A 23,311-nucleotide genomic window follows, 5' to 3' on the forward strand; every position below is an offset into this window, starting at 1 on the left:
ATACTCTGACTCTGTACTTCTGCCTCATTAAGTCAAGCCACAGATATTTGTGGTTTCTGTAGTTACTCTTAGAAATTACTGTAACTACATACTAATTTTCTCTTAATGCTTCCTGAGAGAGCTGCTTTGAGTCTTGTTCATTTTCGTGTGATGCATTGCTAACATCTTCTGAAGTTATAAATTTTAATAACTGTCAAGATATCTAACTCAGTCTCCTTTGTCAAATATAGCCATGCATGAACAAAAATATTCTAACACTTCTGGCTAAAATATTTCAAAAAATGGCTCTCTTATATCTCCCACCTCATTTATGGCACCTGCTCCTGAGAGGCTTCCAGATTCATTTAATTGAAACTCATTTTTAGAACCCTGAGAATGCTCTAATACCACCTCCGTTCTTAAGGAGAAAACATTACAATTGGCCAGAAGACTGGTAGAGTTCACATAAATGTTCTGCAACTCATGATAAAAACACCACATACTATAAACAACCCATCTGTTCCATTTATTGATATGCTAGGATGTGACATCTCTTGGTTCTAAGACTGTAACAGCTCAAATCTCTTTGATACACTAGCTACAATAGGTTAATACTAAGTTGGCTGCATTGCAACCTAACAAAGCTGTCAGCAGTTCCAGGCAAGTTCCTGGATTTTTTTTCCTTTTGGATCATGCTCCCTTATTTTTTTTCTCCTGAATCTATTCTCATCTCTTTCTCTATTATATTTCTTCAGCTTTTTATATTTGACTACTTCTACCAGCACATGGTCACTAGCATTGGGTTCATTGGACAAATAGAGATTTTTCAATGACAAATGTGTTTTATTACTAATGATAGTACATAAGCAAATATTCACTAATAATGAATTAGGGGTTTCTATCTGGACGGTTTGATGAAATAATATATACTGAGAAATCCAAAATTGAGTCAATCATTAGAATATCTTTTTCCTTAAACAGTCCTGATCTTCCTTATATATTTTCTCTATGAAGTCCGTGTGAAAAAAAAATTTTAAAAATCAGGGAAAGTTTTGGGCAGGAGAAGGTAAAAATCTAGAGAAGCTAGTCATACAGGTTGTCGTTTCAAAATTAGAAATAAATATGAGAAAAGGCTCTTTCTGACTTTTACATACCCTAGGATATCTGTGTGCCCTTTAAGCTTAACCAAAGGGCTCCACTTTGCTTGATTTGCATAATGACCTTCAGAAAAAAGAAGTCTGAAGGGTTCTCTAACTTGTTTCATATTTACTCTGGTAAATGTGTTGTTATCAACAGAATTATCCAATATCAGTCAACAGTAAATTGTTGATATGCTTTTGTTTTCTAAATCAATAAATTTGCATTTGTAATTTATATTTACTTTATCTCACATAATTTATTTTCTCCACCACAAAATATATCATGACACTTCCAATTTCAGAAATAAACATCAGATTAAACTTTTGATCCTGGTCAACTCTTCTTAGAGTTTTTCTATTTAGTTTGAAAGATTCTAACAACTAAAGAAATAATATTACTTTGTAATAAATTTAGACTTTTTCTGAATAGCGCACCATATTCGACTGCATTGTCCTCATGATAGACAAGCAGATAATTAGAAAAATCCAGAAGAGTGACATGAATGTCATATAAAATATATCCAAAACTGTTATCTTTAGGCATAAATATTTGTCATCTGACTTGCTTGTCACAAAGTAGCTGTAGACCCTTAGGCAATGTATTTTTTAACCCTACATTTTCTTATCTGTAAAGGTGATATAACAATAATTATGTGTGTTAACTAAGGATGAGTCCTAGGAATCTATATTTTAAATATAGTTTTGAGTATTCCCTATGGAAATACCCTGAATTTGGTTCATCAATGGGTGCTGAAAGCTACTACCCCAAACCAATCCTGTTTCTTCATTGTTTTTATATAAGCGTGATCTACTGATTACAAAATTAAATAATTTTTTTTATGGTGCATGGAGAAAAATCTTAACTAAAACCAATCACTCAAGAGGAGTAAATCATTTTAATCTGGCTTTTGAGCATAGCTTACCTATAACATTTATTTCCCTGGGGTTTGTACTTTTTGTCTTCACATCTACAATTTTTTTCTTTGTATTGTCTTATGATACCTGCTGTTTTACTGTTGTTTGAGAACAAATATTTAGTGCACAAAGTAGTATTTGTACAAATTTTCTCTCATATATTTCCATACAAAAGAAATGCAAAATGAAATTAAAGAAAAGCTTCAGATAAAGTTTTCATTCAAATGTTTCAACATTTTCGACAAATGTCTTCTACAGTACTGGAAAATGATGCCTGATGCCCCTTTTTTCCTGCTATATGGTAACAAGACAAACTAGATATTTTTTGAAAATTGGTTGAATTTCCAACAAAAATATTGGTTGAAAATCCAAAAAATATATAACATCTTTAAAAACTTGATAAAGTATATATTTAATAATTTTTTAATGATTTGTGAAAATGTTTAGAAACTTAGAGTAATTTTTCAAAGGAAAGAGAGAAAAATAGCATGAGAGGTAATTACCTTTTGGAGCCACTGACAATCCAGAAATCTATGTGTTACGGAGTTTCAGTATTAGGAGACACATGGTTGAGGATTAAGTCAGGAATTCTTATACAAAGCTATGACTGCTGACAGATAACTCAGACTGAAAGAGAAAGCCTAGGGTGATTCCACCTCCACAGCAGAGACTTATATGTCTCTTCTGTGAGTGAAAAGTAGAAGGTTGGAAACTGTGACTCAAAAATACAAAGGCATAAAAAATTTCAATTTTATGCTTTTATAAAGTTGTCGGAAGGTGTCATAGGAACATGCCAAAAGATGGATGATAAAAAGGAAAAAATTGAAACAGACATTAAAGACAGGGGGTCAATTTCCCTAATACATGATTAATTCTTCAAAAACAGTTTTTAAAAAGACTAAAAAAATTTAAAAGCCAAAAACACGAGGTGATAATTCTCCACATTATGATATAAAAATGATTCTTAAATGTTTAAAAACAGATTCAATCTCCCTCAAAATAGGTGAAAATTAAAGTTACATTAAAACCTTATGTATCACTCATTAGATTCACAAAAACTCAAAAGTTGTAAACACTTTAGTTAATAAAGCTATGGAAAAATATGAGCTTTTATATACTGCTGATAGAAATGTAAATTGGTAAAGACTTATGGAGATGACAGTATATTGCAAAACTGCACATTAGTTTACCCTTTGGCTCAGCAGTCTCACTTTGATAATTTTATCCTTAAATTACATATGAAATAATTAAAAATACCATATGTAAAAGGTTATTCATTGTGACATTAGTTGCAACTGCAAAATACTAGATAGATCCTGAATATACATTCATAGGATATTGGTTGAAAAAATTATAGTATTTAACACAATGGAGTACTATAAAACTGTAAAAAAGGATGAGAAGGATTTTGAACAGATATGAGGTGATCTGTAGGGTACAGTCTCAAGAACAGAAAAGCACCAAAGAAAACTAAATATATGTATAGAAGGGATAATTACATATGTTTGTGTGTATACATAACTATATACAAACATATTTATCATAAAAGAAGACATATAGGAGGCCAACAAACATGAAAAAATGCTCATCATCACTGGTCATTAGAGAAATGCAAATCAAAACTACATTGAGATACCATCTCACGCCAGTTAGAATGGCAATCATTAAAAAATCTGGAGACAACAGATGCTAGAGAGGATGCGGAGAAATAGGAAGACTTTTACACTGTTGGTGGGAGTGTAAATTAGTTCAACCATTGTGGAAGACAGTGTGGAGATTCCTCAAGGACCTAGAAGTACAAATTCCTTTTGACCCAGCATCCCATTACTGTGTATATACCCAAAGGATTATAAATCGTTCTACTATAAGGACACATGCACACGAATGTTCATTGCAGCACTGTTTACAATAGCAAAGACCTGGAACCAACCCAAATGCCCATCGATGACAGACTGGACATGGAAAATGTGGCACATATACACCATAGAATACTATGCAGCCATAAAAAACAATGACTTCGTGTCCTTTGTAGGGACATGGATGAACCTGGAAACCATCATTCTCAGCAAACTGACCCAAGAACAGAAAATCAAACACCGCATGTTCTCACTCAAGGCAGAACAATGCGATGTTTTCTCAGAACAATAAAAAAAACATGGACACAGAAGGGGAGCATCACACACTGGGATCTGTAGGGGGGAAATAGGGGAGGGACGGGGGAGTGGGTAGTTTGGGAGAGATGGTATGGGGAGAAATGCCAGATATAGGTGATGGGGAGGAAGGCAGCAAATCACTCTGCCATGTGTGTACCTATGCAACAATCTTGCATGTTCTTCACATGTACTCCAAAACCTAAAATGCAATAAAATATTAAAAAATATAAAAAATTAATAATTAAAAAAATTTAAAGATAAAAAATATTATGTAATACAAATAGACATTAATAAACCTAACTTTCTTTCAAACATGCTATAAAATCCCATAAAATAGTATAATTTTTATTATGTTCCCTATCTTAAGTTGACATTCAAATATAGTTTATTATTATTCCATATACCTATCATCAATGATATGTATATTAATTTGGATATGAGAAGTGTTTCACTATTATTTAAGAAAAGATTCTTTCAGTGCCATAGAGAAGCTAGTAATCCTCAGGGAGTATTTGAAGAATGATTTGTGTTGTCTAGGACAAATTCCTGACATTCAGTGCCTCAGTTCTTCATTTATGAAATGAGCGTATAAAAGTCTCTATCCAGTAATGTCATTATGAGGATTAAGTAGTTATTAGACATAAACTGCTTAGAATAACATCAAGCACATAATTACAATCAATAATTATTGGTCAGTAGTAAGAGCATGGAAACCACTTCTCCAGAACCCAAAGTCTTGAGTCATCAATTTGTTCCCAGTAGTGATAGCGGAAAGCACTAGTTTAGTTAGTGTATTCTGTAATGGCAAATAATAGTGATTCTCAACTGGGTATGACATCACCATCATTGTTGATGTCTTAAAAATTATAAACAAACAAAACTCAGTGGAATATCACCCAAAACCTACTGCACATAATTTTTAGACCTCAGGCCCAGGTTTAGGTAAGTTCAAAACTGTCATAAGTGATACTAACAGAAAAGAAATTATGCTAAGTCCTTCACCTCAGACAAGAACTGAATCTTAGTTTCTTTCTGTAAAATGAGGATAATGATCCTTTACAAGTGGGTTTGTTGTGATGGTTAATAAAGATAATAAATAGAAAATACTTAGTTCATCGTTACAAGTCAATGAATGATGGCTATTATTTTCTGTTCTTGTAGAAGTCTGAAAAATTACATAAAAAGAGGAAATGAAGTATTTATAACAGATCATAGATAATGTAATTTACTATCATATTTAATGAGATCTGTAATTTTGGTAGAATTTTAAACTCTACTTTTAAGGCCATTAGACCAAAACTTATAAAATATTAAAATATCACCTATTTTCACAAAGGTAATTGAAGGCCTTAGTGCAATTTCAAATAATGGATTTATGCTGCTGACTTGCACACACAAATGAGTGCCCTTGTGAACTGAAAGATATTCAAGCATGTTTATCATATTCTGAGTCTGCAACTGCATACTGATCAATGCGACTCACTCGTTAACATACAAGACTCCTTTCTTGAGGTTTCATTTGCATGCTCTTCTAAAAGCTCCCTTTTTCTTCCCTGTTCAAACAGCCAATGACCTTTGTAATTAACAAGAAAATTACATAAAAAGAGGAAATGAAGAAGCAGGTGAGAGATTATTTTTAATGATGCTGAGACCAAATTGTTTAACTTAAATCTGAACTTCTTTTCCTATCATTTGTAATGCCTGACAAATATTAATTATGTGAAGGTAAAGACCGACTCTCTCATTGTCTCTGATCAAGCTCTGTAACTAACCTTTTGCTTTCATATTTAATTAATAAGATAAAAATACCTCTGCTTTATCACTCTTTTTTTTTTTTTTTCCTGGAGGCTTCAGTATAAACATGGTCTCTTTGGGATTTATTTAATGCTCTGGCAACCATTACAAATTTACCTAGATGATTATAAGTGAAACTGAGCACATTTACTACAGGATTGTACTTATTTATTTTAATGAGTGCATACTAGTGAATCAGAAAAAAAGTTTCAACATCATAAATGACAAGTATCGGTCATGTTTTCTGTCTCTTTTGTGTCTCAATATTCTTAATCATATTTACTTGATATAATCCCATTCCCTAAAGTTTCTTAGAATTACCAAACAACTTTCATTTCAGCTTCATATTTGAAATATATTATGAATTAAATAATAAGCATTGCCAATTGCAGTTATATCTAGATTATCTATAAACAAACATGTGCCTGGTGAATCTAAAGCAAATTGAATTTCAGGTCAGGTTTTCTATAATATTTAACATGATCTACTCTGCTATTTTCTAATCCTCATGAAAAAATATGCTCAAAGAAAAAAAATCATATCAAAATGTATCATCCAAATCTTTCAGGATAAATAGAAACTGAGTTTACAGTAACCCAGAGTTTTGGATTTGTCACAACTCCTTTGTTAATTTTAAGTAATATAGTATTCATTATACTTCAAGTCTTAACCTATCCAGCTATTATTGCCATTTGAATGGAAGTAATATTAGTATTATCTTCTAGCAAATTAAATACTTATTTTACCTAAGAGATAGAATATAGAGTTTTGAGGGGGAATCTTATTAAATGTTTGGCTTTTCATTTAAAACAATGTACAATGAATCATTCTTGATAGTTTGACAATATTTTCCAAGACTGTCCTATTAATATTTTGTCAAAAGGGCCAGGTGTGGTGGCTAATGTCTGTAATCCCAGCACTTTGGGAGCCAAAGTGGATGATTCACATGAGCCCAGGAGCTCAAAATCAGCCTGGCCAACATGGGAAAACCATGTCTCTACTAAAAATAAAAAATTAGCAAGGCATGGTGGTGCATGACTATAATTTCAGCCACTTGGAAGGCTGAGGCAGGAGAATCGCTTGAACTCAGGAGGCAGAGATTGCAGTGAGCTGAGATCATGTCATGCACTCCAGCCAGTGAAGAAAGAGCAATATTCTGTCTCAAAATATTAATAATAATAATACACTGGGCATGGTGGCTCATGCCTGTAATACCAGCACTTCAGGAGGTTGAGGTGGGCAGATCATGAGGTCAAGAGATCAAGACCATCCTGGCCAACATAGTGAAATAGTGTCTCTACTAAAATATAAAAATCAGCTGGGCGTGGTGGCGAGTGTCTGTAGTCCCAACTACTCAGGAGGCTGAGGCAGGAGAATTGCTTGAACCCGGGAGGCGGAGGTTGCAGTGAGCCGAGATGGTGTCACTGCACTCCAGCTTGGCATCTGGTGACAGAGCGAGACTCTGTATCAAAATAATAATAATAATAATACATATATATTTAAAATTATATATATATATAGTCAAGAGGACTGACCCTCTTCAGCTCTCCACACATTTGAATACAAAAGATTCAGTGCTATTTTAAATACTTATACCTGCATATATATTTAAATTTACACCACAAAAGTTAATTGGTGGTGTTGCATTAAAACCTTCTAATCAAGTATGAGACTGTTTAACAGTAAATTGACCTTTAAGTACAAAAATTAAATCTACAAATCTTATTTTTGTGATTTATGTTATATTTATATACTGGGTAATTACAAAATAACCCAAGGTAGCTTAAAATGAGACATTAAAATGTAAGTTCTAATTGTAATAGAAAATCAAGATTACAGAAAAATATTAATGCAATATACTTGCTATAAGGGCTAACCTATGTTTTTCACAGATTTCCATATATAACCATGAGCCTATGACATGCAGAAGAAAATTAAAAGGGATGTAATAAATGGCATAGCTCTAACAGAAGTTAGAGTTTATATGTATGATAATGAACATCTAAGTACTACAACATTAAACTCAAGATTCAGCTTAAGGTTTGAATGCATGTTTTAAGTTCAATGTTCTCTATTTCAGTAAAGCTTGTATAAATGTTATATACTTCTAATGTCATACAGTGTCATATATTGCTACTTTGGAAAAGTCAGAGGAAAAAGAAAATAAACAAAGTAAAAATAAACCTATATAAAGTAGAAAGAAAGGTTTAACTACTCTTTCTACAACCTTTTCTATATTGTATGGCCTCAGGCATGCCTGAGGATTTGACATTTAATTAATTTACCTAGCAATATTAACTCAAATAATGTGTAAGTAGACACAATATTGGATCCAAGATAAATGAGAATTCAACTAAAGAATGTATATAAGAGCAAGCACCTGTGCTTTATTGTTGACATTGTTTATGAACAAATGAGTCACCAGTACTGTTGAAAAATAGTATCAATGAAGAATGAAAACTTGTCACAAATCCTTGAGGACAGTGTGGACTAGCTGGATGTAAAAGGTGAAGGAATTCAAGAGCTGATGGCCTTTTGAGCCAGTGACCATTCAGCCTCTTCTGTGACTAAACATGTTTTGAATGTGGATTTGGGAAACTGTACTTGGGAATCATGAGGCACTTCATGTCATGCCAGCTATATTGTTTTTTGCCTTTGAGCCAATCTTTTTTTTTTTCTGCAGAGAACTGGTTTTATGCTTTATTGGGGATGATTTATATCTGTTTTACTTTTGTTCCTACTTCTTTTTTTATTGTATTTTAGGTTTTGGGGTACATGTGAAGAACACGCAAGATTATTGCATAGGTACACACATGGTAATGTGTTTTGCTGCCTCCCTCCCCATCACCTATATCTGGCATTTCTCCCCATGCTATTTCTCCCCAACTCCCCACCCCCCTATAAAAAAAGATTTGATGAAATGCTAATGAGAATTAATAACATAGAGATGAATATGAGTGAATTGATGGAGCTGAAAAACACAACATGAAAACTTTGCAAATCATACCCAAGTTTCAACAGCTGAATTGACCAAGCAGAAGAAAGGATATCAGAGGTCAAAGATCAACTCAATGAAGTAAAGCGAGAAGGCAAGATCAGAGAAAAAAAGGTGAAAAGAAATGAACAAAGTCTTCAAGAAATATGGGACTATGTGAAAAGACCTAATCTACATTTGACAGGTGTACTTGAATGTGATGGAGAGAATGAATCCAAGCTGGAAAATACCCTTCAGGATATTATCAAGAAAACTTCCCCAACCTAGCAAGGCAGGCCAATATTCAAGTCCAGGAAATACAGAGAACACCACAAAGATATTCCTCATGAAGATCAGCTTCAAGACACATAATCATCAGATCCACCAGGGTTGAAATGAAGGAGAAAATACTAAGGGCAGCTGGAGAGAAAGGTCGGGTTACCCACAAAGGGAAGCCCATCAGACTCACAGCAGATCTCTCAGCAGAAACCCTACAAGCCAGAAGAGAGTGGGGGCCAATATTCAGCATCCTTAAAGAAAAGAACCTTCAACCCAGAATTTCATATTCAGCCAAACTAAGCTTCATAAGTGAAGGAGAAATTAAATCCTTCATGAACAAGCAAGTACTCAGAGTTTTCATCTCCACCAGGCCTGTTTTACAAGAGCTCCTGAAAGAAGAACTAAACATAGAAAGGAAAAACAAGTACCAGCCACTCCAAAAATGTATCAAATGGTAAAGAGCATTGATACAATGAAGAAACTGCATCAATTAATGGGCAAAACAGCCAGCTAGCATCAAAATGGCAGGATCAAATTCACACACAACAATAATAACCCTAAATGTAAATGGGCTAAATGCCCCAATCAAAAGACACAGACTGGCAAATTGAATTAAAAGCCAAAACCCATCAGTGTGCTGTATCAGGAAACCCATCTCACATGCAAGGATACACAAAGGCTCAAAATAAAATAGACTTTAAACCAACAAGATCAAAAGAGACAAAGAAGGATATTACATAATGGTAAAAAGATCAATGCAACAGGAAGAGCTAAGGATCCTAAATGTATACACACCCAATGCAGGAGCACCCAGGCACATAAGGCAAGTTCTTAATGACTTATAAAGAGACTTAGACTCCAACACAATAATAGTGGGAGACTTTAACACCCCATTGTCAATATTAGACAGATCAATGAGACAGAAAATTAAAAAGGATGTCCAGGACTTGAACTCAAGCCTGGACCAAGCAAACCTAATAGACACTTACAGAACTCTCCACCCCAAATCCACAGACTATACATTCTTCTCAGCACCACATCACACCTACTCTAAAAATGACCACATAGTTGGAAGTAAATCAATCCTCAGCAAATGCAAAAGAATGGAAATCATAACAAATAGTCTCTCAGACCACAGTGCAATCAAGTTAGAACTCAGAATTCAGAAACTAACTCAGAATTCAGAAACTAACTCGGAACTGCACAGCTTCATGGAAACTGAACAACTGGCTCTTGAATGTTGATTGGATAAACAATGAAATGAAGGCAGAAATAAAGAAGGGCTTTGAAACCAATGAGAATGAAGACACAATGTACCAGAATCTCTGGGACACATTTAAAGCAGTGTTTAGAGGAAAATATATAACAACAAATGCCCGCATGAGAAGCAAGGAAAGATCTAAAATCGACACCCTATTGTCAAAATTGAAAGAGCTAGAGGAGCAAGATCAAAAAAACTTAAAACCTAGCAGAAGACAAGAAATAACTAAGATCCTATCTTAAAACTAAGTAATCTCAGTGCTGGTGATACTTATTATGTTATGTTTAATTATCAATTCAAGTAGTAGAGTTTAGTGAGAATGATAGTAATTAACAGCATTTCACATAGTTCAAGTGATTGGGAGAAAACCATAGCTGAAAGAATTCTTGCTTTAGATTGACAGGGTAGAAAAAGGGAGTTGATTTTTAGTATGTGTGGTCAAGGATGATCTCACCTAGAAAAAGATATTTCCACAAAGACCTGAAGTACAAGGTATAGGAAGTCATTTTGATTTTTGGAGGAAGAGCATTCCAGAAAGAGGAAGATGAAGCAGAAAGCCCTGGAGGTAGGAATAGGCTTCAAGAGCTTTGTGTTAATATTTAAAAACACCAAGGCAGCCAGAATTGTTGGTGTAGAACAAAATAGGGGTAACAGAAGTAAGCAGATGAAATCAGCAAGATAATTATTGTGGTTAAGAGAGGGGCAGGTGTTACAGGGATTTCTGTTTCATTCTAAGAACTTTCAATTTAACTTATAATCAGTTGGGGAGTCACTAGTGGGCTTTAAGCAAAATAGAGACATAATGTGACTTATGTCTTATTAGAATCACTCTGGCTATTATTTTCTGACCCCACTGAGGGAGGCATTGTACAAGGAGAATGACTGAAAGACCAGCACAGTAGTCCAGATAATAGTGAAAGGTGGCTTAGCCCAAGAGAGTAGTAGACTCCAAAAACACATTAAGAGTGGGAAGCAGGGAGAGGTTGTTTAATGTGATTAGGTCATCTACATTTGTTAACATATAAAGTTGGACTCCTATCTAACCAAGGATACTAGGAGATAGGTAACTTATTTTTCATGCTGAGTACTTTTCAAAAGGATGATTCCCAGGTTCTTAAAAAGGGCATTGCTGAGTTGTAGAAGATATATCTAAAGGGTACAGTAAAAGGATTTACATTTACATGTACATAAAAAAAGTAATGCTTCTAAGAAAAGGATAGTCAGGGAACTATAGTCAGGTTTTAGCTCTAACTAAGTGTAAATTCTTTTGTAGCATTGAGCTTTCTCAGACAGGCATTTTAAGGGGCTGAGGTTGTCATCCTAGGAACACTACCCGGAGCTGTTGGAAACCATACTAGTGTTTATTTAAGTCTGTTGGTATAGGTGGTAGATAAAATCATTTGTGCTAAGAGTTCGTAGTTCTCACAGTATGAGGTTGAAATCTAATCAAGAAGAGGACTCAGAAGAGCCCTTGAGCAGAGTTTGGTCAAAAGACCATCATATGATGATGAGTTTGCTCATCATATATAAAGTTCCAGATTAATTCTCCATTTCCATAAACAGCATCTCTTGTTCTGACGTTGATAGTTAAAGCCTGTTGTTTACAGCATAGCTAGCTTGTACTTTTATAGGAAAATGATTTTCTTGGTCTTCTGAAAGAATCTAATTTTAATTTATTTCACATTAACAATATGCATATATTTTTCTTAATAGAAAGAAACAAATATTAAAATAAAGATAACATTATACTAGACTAACTTTATCTTTTGGGACATTTTCAATACCAAATTATCTCTGTCTGCTATTCAATGGTAAGGATGATTTTAATTAGGTTGTATTCAAAATATTAAAGCTACATAAAAATAAGTCACATTTCATTCTTTTTTATATTGCTTTAACAAAAAAGAAAATTAAAATTCATGCACACTGAACATAATAAAAGTTCCAAAAAGAGTACACAAAATGTAAAAAAGGCTAATATATTTCCTATTAGGAGGAAAATTACCATAATGTTATAAGCATAAATTTAGGGAAGAATGAGTAAGCACTTATAGTCACAGTAAATGCATAATAGATGTTCAAACCATTTTCTGACTCCACCATACTGCTTGTTTGGGGGAAGTATTAAAAAGAGAACAATGTAGCAAACAGCTGGTGGAACATTCAACTGTATTCTTGTTAAACAACATGAGAAAAGAAAGCAACTTTAAAATTTTTGTTTTCTAAGCCATAATTGCATACCTCATGCTGACAAATTAAAAAGCAAGCAAGCCTATGTGCATTCAGATAATGGGTTCTGAGGCTCTAAATGTCAAGCACTTCCTATGAAGCATTCAGTTTGCAATTGCATATTTCAACTCACATATGTTTAAGGTAAAATATAATAGTTAAGCATGAAAGGAGGCCAGTGCACAAATGTTCATATTTGCACTAGTAGACCTTTCCAAAACTATAACTGTTCAAGATGTATGAATAGAATATTGGTTTTGTAAAAAAGTCTTCAATTATTCAATTTATATTGTCATAGGCCTCCCTGCTTACAATAAAAGAAAATGAATACAGAGCCCAGTTTGAATACAGGGAGGAAATACTTGCAAAATATATACCTTAAATTTTTTTTTTTACTTTTGACTTTTGTGAGTACATAGTAGGTGTACATATTTATGACATACATGAGATATTTGGATATAAACATGCATTGCATAATCATCACATCATGGAAAATGGGGCATCCATCCCCTCAAGCACTTATCCTTTGTGTTACAAACAATACAATTATACTCTTTTAGTTATTTTTAAATGTAGAATTAAATTATTTTGACTATAGTCACCTTCTCATGCTATCAAGTATTAGGTTTTATTCGTACATTCCTTTTTTTTTTTGTTATACTCATTAACTATCCCCACCTCCTTCCTACACCCTCACTACTCTTCCCAGTCTTTGGTTACCATCCTTCTATTCTCTATCTCCATGAATTCAATTGTTTTGATTTTTAGAGTCCACAAATAACTTAGAACATGTTATGTTTGTCTTCTATGCCTCACTCATTTTACTTAACATAATGACCTCAGTTCTATCCATGTTGTTGCAAATAATGAGAATCTTGTTCTTTTTTATGTCAAAAGAGTACACTATTGTGTATAAGTACCATATTTCCTTTATCCATTCATCTGTTGATGAATACTTACGTTGCTTCCAGACGTTGGCTATTGTGAACATGCTGCAACAAACATGGGAGTTCGGATATCTCTCCAATATACTGCTTTCCTTTCTTTTGGGTACATACTCAGCAACAGGATTGCTGAATCATATGGTAGCACTATTTTTCATTTTTTGGGAAACCTCCAAAGTGTGGTTGTACTAATTTACATTCCCACGAAAAGTGTATGAGGGTTGTTACCTTTTCTCCACATCCTTATCAGCATCTGCTATTGCCTGTCTTTTGGATATAAGCCATTTTAACTGAGGTGAGATGGTATCTCATTGTAGTTTTCATTTGCATTTTTTCTGATAACTAGTGATGTGGAGCATCATTTTGTATGCCTGTTTGCCATTTGTGTGCCTTTTTTCAAGAAATGTTTATTAAATGGTTTGCTCATTTTTTAATTATTCAGTTTTTCCCTCCAGAGCTAATTTGAGCCCCTTATATAATCTGGTTATCAATCCCTTGTTGGATGGTTAGTCTGCAAATATTTTCTCCTATTCTATGGGTTGTATCTTCAATGTGTTGATCATTTCCTTTGCTGTGCAGAGGCTTGTTGACTTAATGTTACCTCATTTGCCCATATTTGCTTCGGTTGCTTGTGCTTGTGGAGTATTAGTCAAGAAATTGTAAAACATATATCTTATAAAAGACTTATATCTAGATATTATATAAAGACCTATAGTATATAATACAATAAAAATGGGCAAAAGATATAAACATTTACAAAAGAAAACACTCAAGTGGCTAATGAACCCATGAAAAGATGTTCATCATCAGTAGTTATCAGGGACATGAAAATTAAAACCAGAATTGATAGCATGCCATATCTATTAGCATGACTACAATAAATAAGACAGACCAAACATTGGAAAGACAAACATTGGAAAGCATCTGGAAAAATGAAATTACTCACACATTGTTAGTGGGAATGTAATATGGTAAAGCCATGGTAGAAAACAGGTTGTCAGTTTCTCCAAAAGTTAAACATGAAACTCCTAGCAATTCTATTCTTAGATATGTAGCCAACATAAATGAAAATATATGCCCACACAAAGATTTATGTACAAATTAGGTTACATGTGAGGTTCATAGCAGCATTATTTATAACAGACAAAAACTGGAAACAACCTAAATATCCGTCAACTGATTGACCAATAGGCAAAATACTATATATTCCCACAATGAAATATATTCAGCAATAACAAAGGAATGGATTACTGACACTTGCTACATCCTGGGTGAGCCTCAAAGAAGCCAGTCACTAATCCTGTATTATATGATTCTATTTATATGAAATTTCCAGAAAAGGTAAACTTGTAGAGACAGAAATTAAATTAGTGATTACTTAGGCCTGGGGCTAGGGGGGAAATTGTAAATGACCCTGAGGAGTCTCACTGTGGAAAGAGTTGAAAATGCTCTAAAATTTATGCTGACGGTTGCAACATTTGATAAAGTTACTAAGAGACAGTGAATTGTGCACTTGAAATGAGTATATTTTCTCATATACAAGATATACCTCAATAAAGTTGTCAAAATATTGAGCTTTTTTTTCTCTCTCTCTGTCTCTCTCTTTCTCTGTACCTGTCTATGTCTATCTAGTTCACTAAGATTTAGAATTAAAATGTGAGATAGATATCATAGGGACTTTTTTTAAGTTTTTGAATAAAAAGGCATTCCAAGATGCTTGTCCTAAGAGCAAGTAAGTCTGATTAAATTGACTGGTTTATCAATAGAGGTTAGCATTTCAGATTAGATCACATGAAATATTTTTAATAAAAGGATGTATAAACCTGAATTTTCAAGGTTTTGGTGAAAAGCACAAGACAAACATACAAAATACAAATGTTTTCCAGCACTTTTTGTGTAAATTAAGGTGCCCATAAATGAAAGGATAATAAATTACATAAATATTATATAAAGCCTTCATAAAGATTCTTAAGTATATTTTATAGAAATGGAGAAAGTGATGTACTCTAATGAATTTTTTATGCATCTTTTTACAATTTAGATATTTTATTTAGAAGCCAAAATGCACACAAAAATTTTCAGTGTCCTATTCACACTATATAAGACTATACATGAGAGTCAAAGATGCTCCAAAATAAGATGTAAACACAGGAATAGAGGTGGAAGTCTTCTAGGTATGACAGTTAAAATATAATCATAGATGAGCTCTCCAAGCCTGTGGTACAGAGAAACAGAAGACACTCAGGGGAATACATTCATAAAGGATGGGTTATAGAAAGGTCAGAGAATAAAATAATAGATTTGTATTTGAACAGCAGGGAATGTAAATATTAATATATATTAAAATTAGATTGAACTAAATAATGTCCTTTGTTTACATGCCTTGCTCTACTATTTAGAAAGTTGTATCGTAATTTATAATGAAATTTCAGAATCCATTTTTTTTCGTTTTTTGGAAGGATCATAACTATAATGTAATATGTAATTTCAGATGCACTAAAACGTCTTGTGAAATGTTAGGCACAAACAGAAACACCTCTTAGCTTTATGACTAGGCAAGTTTCTTAGTTTCTATAAATTTAATTTTATACTGTCATTATAAGCATTAAATGAAATAACGAATATGAAGCATTTATTAACATATCTGGCATATAATATGCTTTATAAATATGAGGTGTTTACAGTAGTTAGTATTGGTATTATTGAATTAATCTGGGTATAGAGGCAAATAACATTGATCTTACATGCAGTTGAAAATTGTACACTAGCAATTTAATTCACACTTTTAAATCTAAACTTGATTTAAAGTGAACCAAATTCACAAGATGAAATTTGAGGGCTGAGTAAAACATTTACAGATGTCCATTAGGAATAGTCATAAAGCTAATGTGTCATAAGTGTACATACCATGGTAGGCCAGATTTTTATTCTAGTCATATCAAACATCACTTGCCTGGTTAGCATTTTATAAATTAAAGGACATGTGAAAAAATATCTATTGATAGGATTTTTATGATAATGTTAAAGATAATGCATAGGAAATCAACATAGTACAAGTTCTATAAGTGGTTGCTTTTTTTTTTTTTTTTTTGAGACGGAGTTTCATTCTTGTTACCCAGGCTGGAGTGCAATGGCACAATCTCGGCTCACTGCAACCTCCGCCTCCTGGGTTCAAGAAATTCTCCCGCCTCAACCTTCTGAGTAGCTGGGACTACAGGCACGCGCCACCATGCACAGCTAAGTTTTTGTATTTTTAGTAGAGACGGGGTTTCACCATGTTGACCAGGATGGTCTCGATCTCTTGACCTTGTGATCCACCCGCCTCAGCCTCCCAAAGTGCTGGGATTACAGGCTTGAGCCATGGCACCTGGCCAGTTGCTTTTATTACAGTTATGGAGTAGATGCTGTCACTGGACATATTACCTTGTCTTCTCTATTCAACCTCCATATTTACCTTCTTTCACCACGTGCCATTTCCACATATTCCAAAATCCTACAGCTCTGACGTTCCACCACACTGGTATAAACAAGAGAGAATTCAAAGTTTCTTGTTTATCTTTCAAATGCTAACCCTTTTAGATACTTATGCTACTAATGTTATCAAAGTGCTAGATTGGAAAACTCTTTTAAAAAGACATGAACCTTTAGTGACCAATTAAACATAGCTATAAGCTTTGATACAAGACAGTTTATAACACAAAATTATTATTTTTCATGTACACATAGGTGTTCCCTGGACATGTGTAGAATTTTTCTTCATGCTGACATTGAATAGGTAGTAACAGTCGCTGAACATCAGTTATAATTTCTTGTGTACTTCCTGTGCTTCTTGATCTTCTCAATGCCACTATAGGATGATGATGTGTCTATTGTCAAAGAACAAAATATCTTTTTGGGGGAGAAGTGTCTAAACCAGTTGAAAGTGATCCTTAGTCAATTTTCATGAGTTGTAGTGCATAAATTGACCATTCACGTCTGCATATATGCCTTTCCTCCTACACACACACACACACACACATACACACTCACACACACGAGAGAGAGAGAGAGAGAGAGAGAGAGAAAGTGAGAGAGAGGGAGAGAGACCACCATGAAATAGGAAATGAAAGATGCTTTTAAAGTAAACTGGGTAAAGTGTATATATTTATATTTCATAACTCTCCTCAGAATTAACAACTCAGAAGTATATTTATCATTCCATGTCGATTCTAAAATATGTAGCAACCAGGCGAGAACTGTGACATTTATTGACTATCAATACTTTCAAGTACTATCTAGCACTGAAGGGCAGCCTTTATTTACCAGTTGAAGAGAAAACTGCATGGCCTAACAGAAATATTATTAACTTTAGAGACAAAAATTTTTGTTGGGTTCAAATCTGGTTTCATTACTTGCTTTTATGAACCTGAACAAAATAACTTTCTCTGCTCACGGAGTTTTTCTGATCCTCAGGGACAATAGTATATTAGGGTTTCTGGCTTGGGTGAGTGGTGTTGTAAGTAAATTTTTTGCATCCATTATTCTGTGTTTAACATTATTTCTATAATGCAAGTATACTAACTTTTAGAGATCTAATGAGTAAAATGAAGAAGCATTATTGAAATGTATTCAAAATGCACAATAACTGCAAGAACATAGTTATAAATAAACTAGCCCCACCACACTGATAATTTTTCAGATAGATCTATGTGATTACTTCAGCCTAATGTTATAAAAGTTTGCAGTAGTGTATATATTATCAGCTCATTCAAAAACATGTTTATCCAATAAAATATGTAATCAAATATGTTTAGTACACTTTAGGAAAACCGGTATAATATATAACTAAACAGAATACATACTTGGGCAGCATAATAACTAATATAAGCTGAAATGTATTGAAGGCTTACTGTATACAACACATGTCCCAAATCTATCACATTTAATCCTGCAACAAACTTATCAAGAGGTCCCATCATCATTCCCATAATACAAACGGAAAAATCAGGTAGACAATCAGATATGCAAACAACAAATCCTTAAATAAACGTTAAGAAAGTTGCTTAAAGTGACCAGGATAAAAGAGAGAGATGAAGTCAACCATCATAAAAGTGGTAGTGGAATAATTTGCACACAGCATGTGTAGATCTGGAGTCACTTTTTGCGTGGATATCACAGAGGCAGTTGCCATCTGTAAAGCCTCATATAAAAAGTCTCAGTTATATATTTTAAGGAATTAGTTCCTAGTAAATACCTTAATATTACCAGTAACTCAATCTGAAAAAGTCATTTTTTTCACAATGTCTTAACAACCTGAAAATCCAATGAAAGTTTTTCACAACTAGTTTTAGATAAAGATGGTGATGTATAAACTGTCTAACTTGTCCTTTCACCCTGTCTCTATTTTCTGATTGAAATTTTCAAACAGAAAAAAAAAAGGAAAGAAATGTAGAAGTTTGAAGTCCCTTGAACTAGCAGTGTTTTTCTGTGGATACCAGTGTATATGGATGAGAAATAATCATGGCCCCAGACATGATGAAACCTGTGATTTCTATCTTCCTCAGCTGTGGACCGCAACTCAGGTTCATGTTAGATTTATTGTTCTGAGGAACTGCTCTGTGGGGTGATCAGAGCTGCTTCAAGATCCTCTAATTAGTTACCTTTTCATCTGTAACTACCCCAGATTTTATTCCTCTGTAATGTCATACATAGATTAACAAGTGACATCAGACCGAAAAAATGCACATTGCCTATAGAAAGGTGAAGTAAATATTAGGAAATGTTGGAGAATGAAAAAGGTCTAGAGGCTGTGCAGTTTTGGTGGTTTTGCACACCTTCTGTAAAGAGTAACTGCATAGCTTGCATCATATATTCCAAGGATATAGTCACCTCAGCATAATCAGAGAACCAAGTAGCAAGAACAGAAAAAATGTCATCAGCCTTGTGTATTCACTCTGCACATCAGTAGATTTCAGCAGAAGATCTGAGAAAGGGCCTCAAAGGGATGAAGGTGAACAGTGGGGGCAGAAGGTGATGCAGCAGCACTGTTCCTGAGAAGCAGAGGCCTAGACTGATGTCTTCTCATTAAAAGACAAGTAAAGAGAAAGATAGTATGAGGTTTATGAAAAAATTCTGAAAAACAAAATATAGAGATAATGTATTGAGGATATAGAGGACCATACTTTGGTTTGATTTAACAGCAAAAACATAGTACTTTAGAAAGCATAGTATTTAGAATATATATTCTAAATACTATGGAATAGTATTTGCATGGAATGCAAATGGCTTTTGGTTAGCTTCCCAAAATCTCTCTCGTAAATTCCGGGAAAACATTGTAAATAACAAAATACAACATCAAATAGTATATTTGGCAAGTTACAGACATACTACTGATGAAGTCTGCAGGCAGATTTCAAAATTATAGGCAATTTTAGGGCATTAACAATAATTAAAAGGGAAATAGAGGTAAATGCCTGAGAAAAATAACAAAACATTACTCAACTATAGCGTTTATGCAGTGTAGCAACTTCATGGTATGAAGATAGCCAAACAACCTAGGTAAGACACAAAGGTGGTGCTTGTTCAGAAGATGAAATTGATAAGATGGGGGAAACAAAGTAATCAGGGAAAAACAGTAACAAAAAAGAGTCATGTAAGACTATAATGTGAAATGGTATCATTTCTAACATTTAAATTATTAATCAGCCTCTCTACTTCATTCTCCAATTGTGCTTTCCAAGACACAATGGTGTCTGAACCAACGAGAAAGTAATATTTTTTTAGAAATTATAAAACAGTTTTGCAAACAGGACACTATTAATTATAATGTGTTAATTTTCAGAAGGAAAAAGATTTAAAAGAGATGTTAAAGAGCTAAAGAGCTCTTTATCATCCAAAGATATTAATGCAATATCCATTTTCTTAATTGTAAGAACATTTGTAATCAACATGAAAAAAATCAAAGAAACAAAGCATTAGTAATTTTCATATAATATGTTTGCATTTAAAAATATTAGTTAATTCATTAGTAGAAAAACTCATTTAGGAAATACAATATTAGAATATGAACCTAAGGGCAAATTTACATAACAGGTAAGTGACAGCTCATTTTTAATTTGATTCATTAAAGTATTCCTCTCAACTCCAAAAGAGATAAATATACTTTGTCAGAGACTTCTGTCAAAGTATATGCACTAAAAAGATGCATATTCTGTCAAAGTATATGCACTAAAAATAGTGCATAGTCCAATGTTTAAATAGTTTAAAAAACAAGATCACCATGGAAGATAGCAGGCAGGACTAGATTGCAGGTCCATACGGAGCAAAGTACAGAGGATCTCATTGTGAATTTTAGTGAGAACAAACTAGCAATCCTAAGAGACCCACAGACACTCTGAAGGAAGTAGACTGCTCCTGCAAGACCCAGGAGATACCTCAAATACTGTGTGTGCCACAGCTATAGAAGTGGGACAGTGAGACATTCCTCTCCTGAACACACAGCCCCACTGGAGAAACTGAAGGTCTGTCTGAGGGAGAAATTTCCAACCTTACCTGAAGCTGAGTTAGTTTGGAGAGCTGAGTGAAATATAGGGGTAGAAGAAGAAGCAGAAAGGCCATGGTAGCTTACCGGGTCCGCAAGCAGCCCATTCCTGCGTGGTACCACAGGGATCCATCAGGAGGATGGCTAGAGGAGCAGGGGGTAAAACTCGACAGGGAGAAGTAAATCTCTAGCTGAACTTTGTAAAAATTTGAACAAGGAGAAAAGCCTCCTTGCCAGAACTTAGGGAAGAGTGCAAATCCAGTGTACACACTCCACAGGCAGTGGAAGAACAAAGCCCTCTTCTTTCACAGCTTGGAGACAGGTAGCCTGGGGCATGGGTTCAGCTCACAGCCTGGAAACAGACTGTTGGGGGCTGTTTCAGGGGAAGGAAGGCATGGTGGGAGTGAGACAGGCCCTTTGGTTTGTGTGGAAGCTGAGTGAGGCCTGTGACTGCCGACATTCCCCCACTTCCATGACAAACTGCATTACTCAGCAGATACAATCATAATCCTCCTAAGTACACAACTCCAGTGACCTGGGAATCTCAGCCCCATCCCCACAGCAGCCATAGAAAGACCCGCCCAAGGGGAGTCTGAGTTCAGACAGCCTAGCCCTGTCCCCACTTGATAGTCCTTCCCAACCCTCATAGCAGAAGACAAAGGGCAGTTCTAGGGCTCCAACCACTATCAGTCCCTCTCCATACTACTATAGCTGATGCTCTCTCCACCTCCCAACAGGAGGTCAACTAGCACAAAAGCTAAGAATCCTCATGGAGTCCATTGCCACCACCTGCACCCACCACCTCTACCAGAACAGGCATTGGCATCCACAGCTGAGAGACCCATAGACAGTTCACATCACAGGACTTTGTGCAGATAACTTGCTGTACCAAGTTGGAGCTCAGTAGACTTGCTGGATGGCTAGACCCAGAAGATAAACAGCTGTTTGGCTCACAGGAAGCCACATTTCTAGGAAAGAGGGGGAGTACTATATCAAGAAAACACCCCATGGGGCAAAGGAATCTGAACAACAGCCTTCAGCCCTAAACCTTCCCTCTGACAGAGCCTACCCAAATGAAAAGGAACCAGAGAGCCAACTCTGGTGATATGACAAAACCAGTCTCTTTAACACCCCCCAAAAGCACACTAGTTTACCAGAAATGGATCCAAACCAAGAATAAGTCCCTGTTATACCTGAAAAATAATTCAGGAGGTTAGTTATTAAGCTAATCAGGGAGGCACCAGAGAAAGGTGAAGCCCGGTGCAAGGAAATACAAAAAAACAAATCAAGAAGTGAAGAAAGAAAATTTCAAGGAAATTGATAGCTTAAAAAGTAATAAAAAATTCAGGAAACTTTGGAGACACTATTAGAAATGCGAAATGCTCTGGAGAGTCTCAGCAATAGAAATGAACAAATAGAAGAAAGAAATTCAGAGTTCAAAGAGAAGGTCTTCAAAATAACTGAATCCAATGAAGACAAAGAAAAAAGAATAGGAAAATAAGAACAAAGCCTCTAAGAAGTCTGGGATTATGTTAAATGACCGAACCTAAGAATAATCAGTGTCCCTGAGGTAGAAGAGAAATCTAAAACTTCAGAAAACATTATTTGAGGGAACAATCAAGGAGAACTTCCCTGACCTTGCTAGAGATCTAGACATTCAAATTTAAGAAGTACAAAGAACACCTGGGAAATTTATGGCAAAACGATCTCCTAGGCACATTGTCATCATGTTATCCAAAATTAAGTCAAAGGAAAGAATCTTAAGAGCTGTGAGACAGAAGCACCAGGTAACCTATAAAGGAAAACCTATCAAATTAATAGCAGATTTATCAGCAAAAACACTACAGGCCAGAAAGGATTGAGGCTCTATGCTCATCCTCCTCAAACAAAATAATTATCAGCCAAGAATTTTTATACAGAGAAAATAAGCATCATATATGAAGAAAAGATACAGTCTTTTTCAGTCAAATAAAAGCTGAGAGAATTTGCCATTTCCAAGCCACCACTATAAGAACTGCTAAAAGAAGCTCTATATTTTGAAGCAAATCCTGGAACCACATCAAAACAGAACCTTTTAACACATAAATTACTCAGGACATATAAAACAAAAATACAAGTTCAAAAA

The sequence above is a fragment of the Callithrix jacchus genome, chromosome 4 (genome assembly GCF_049354715.1).
Source record: "Callithrix jacchus isolate 240 chromosome 4, calJac240_pri, whole genome shotgun sequence".
Classification (NCBI taxonomy): domain Eukaryota; kingdom Metazoa; phylum Chordata; class Mammalia; order Primates; family Cebidae; genus Callithrix; species Callithrix jacchus.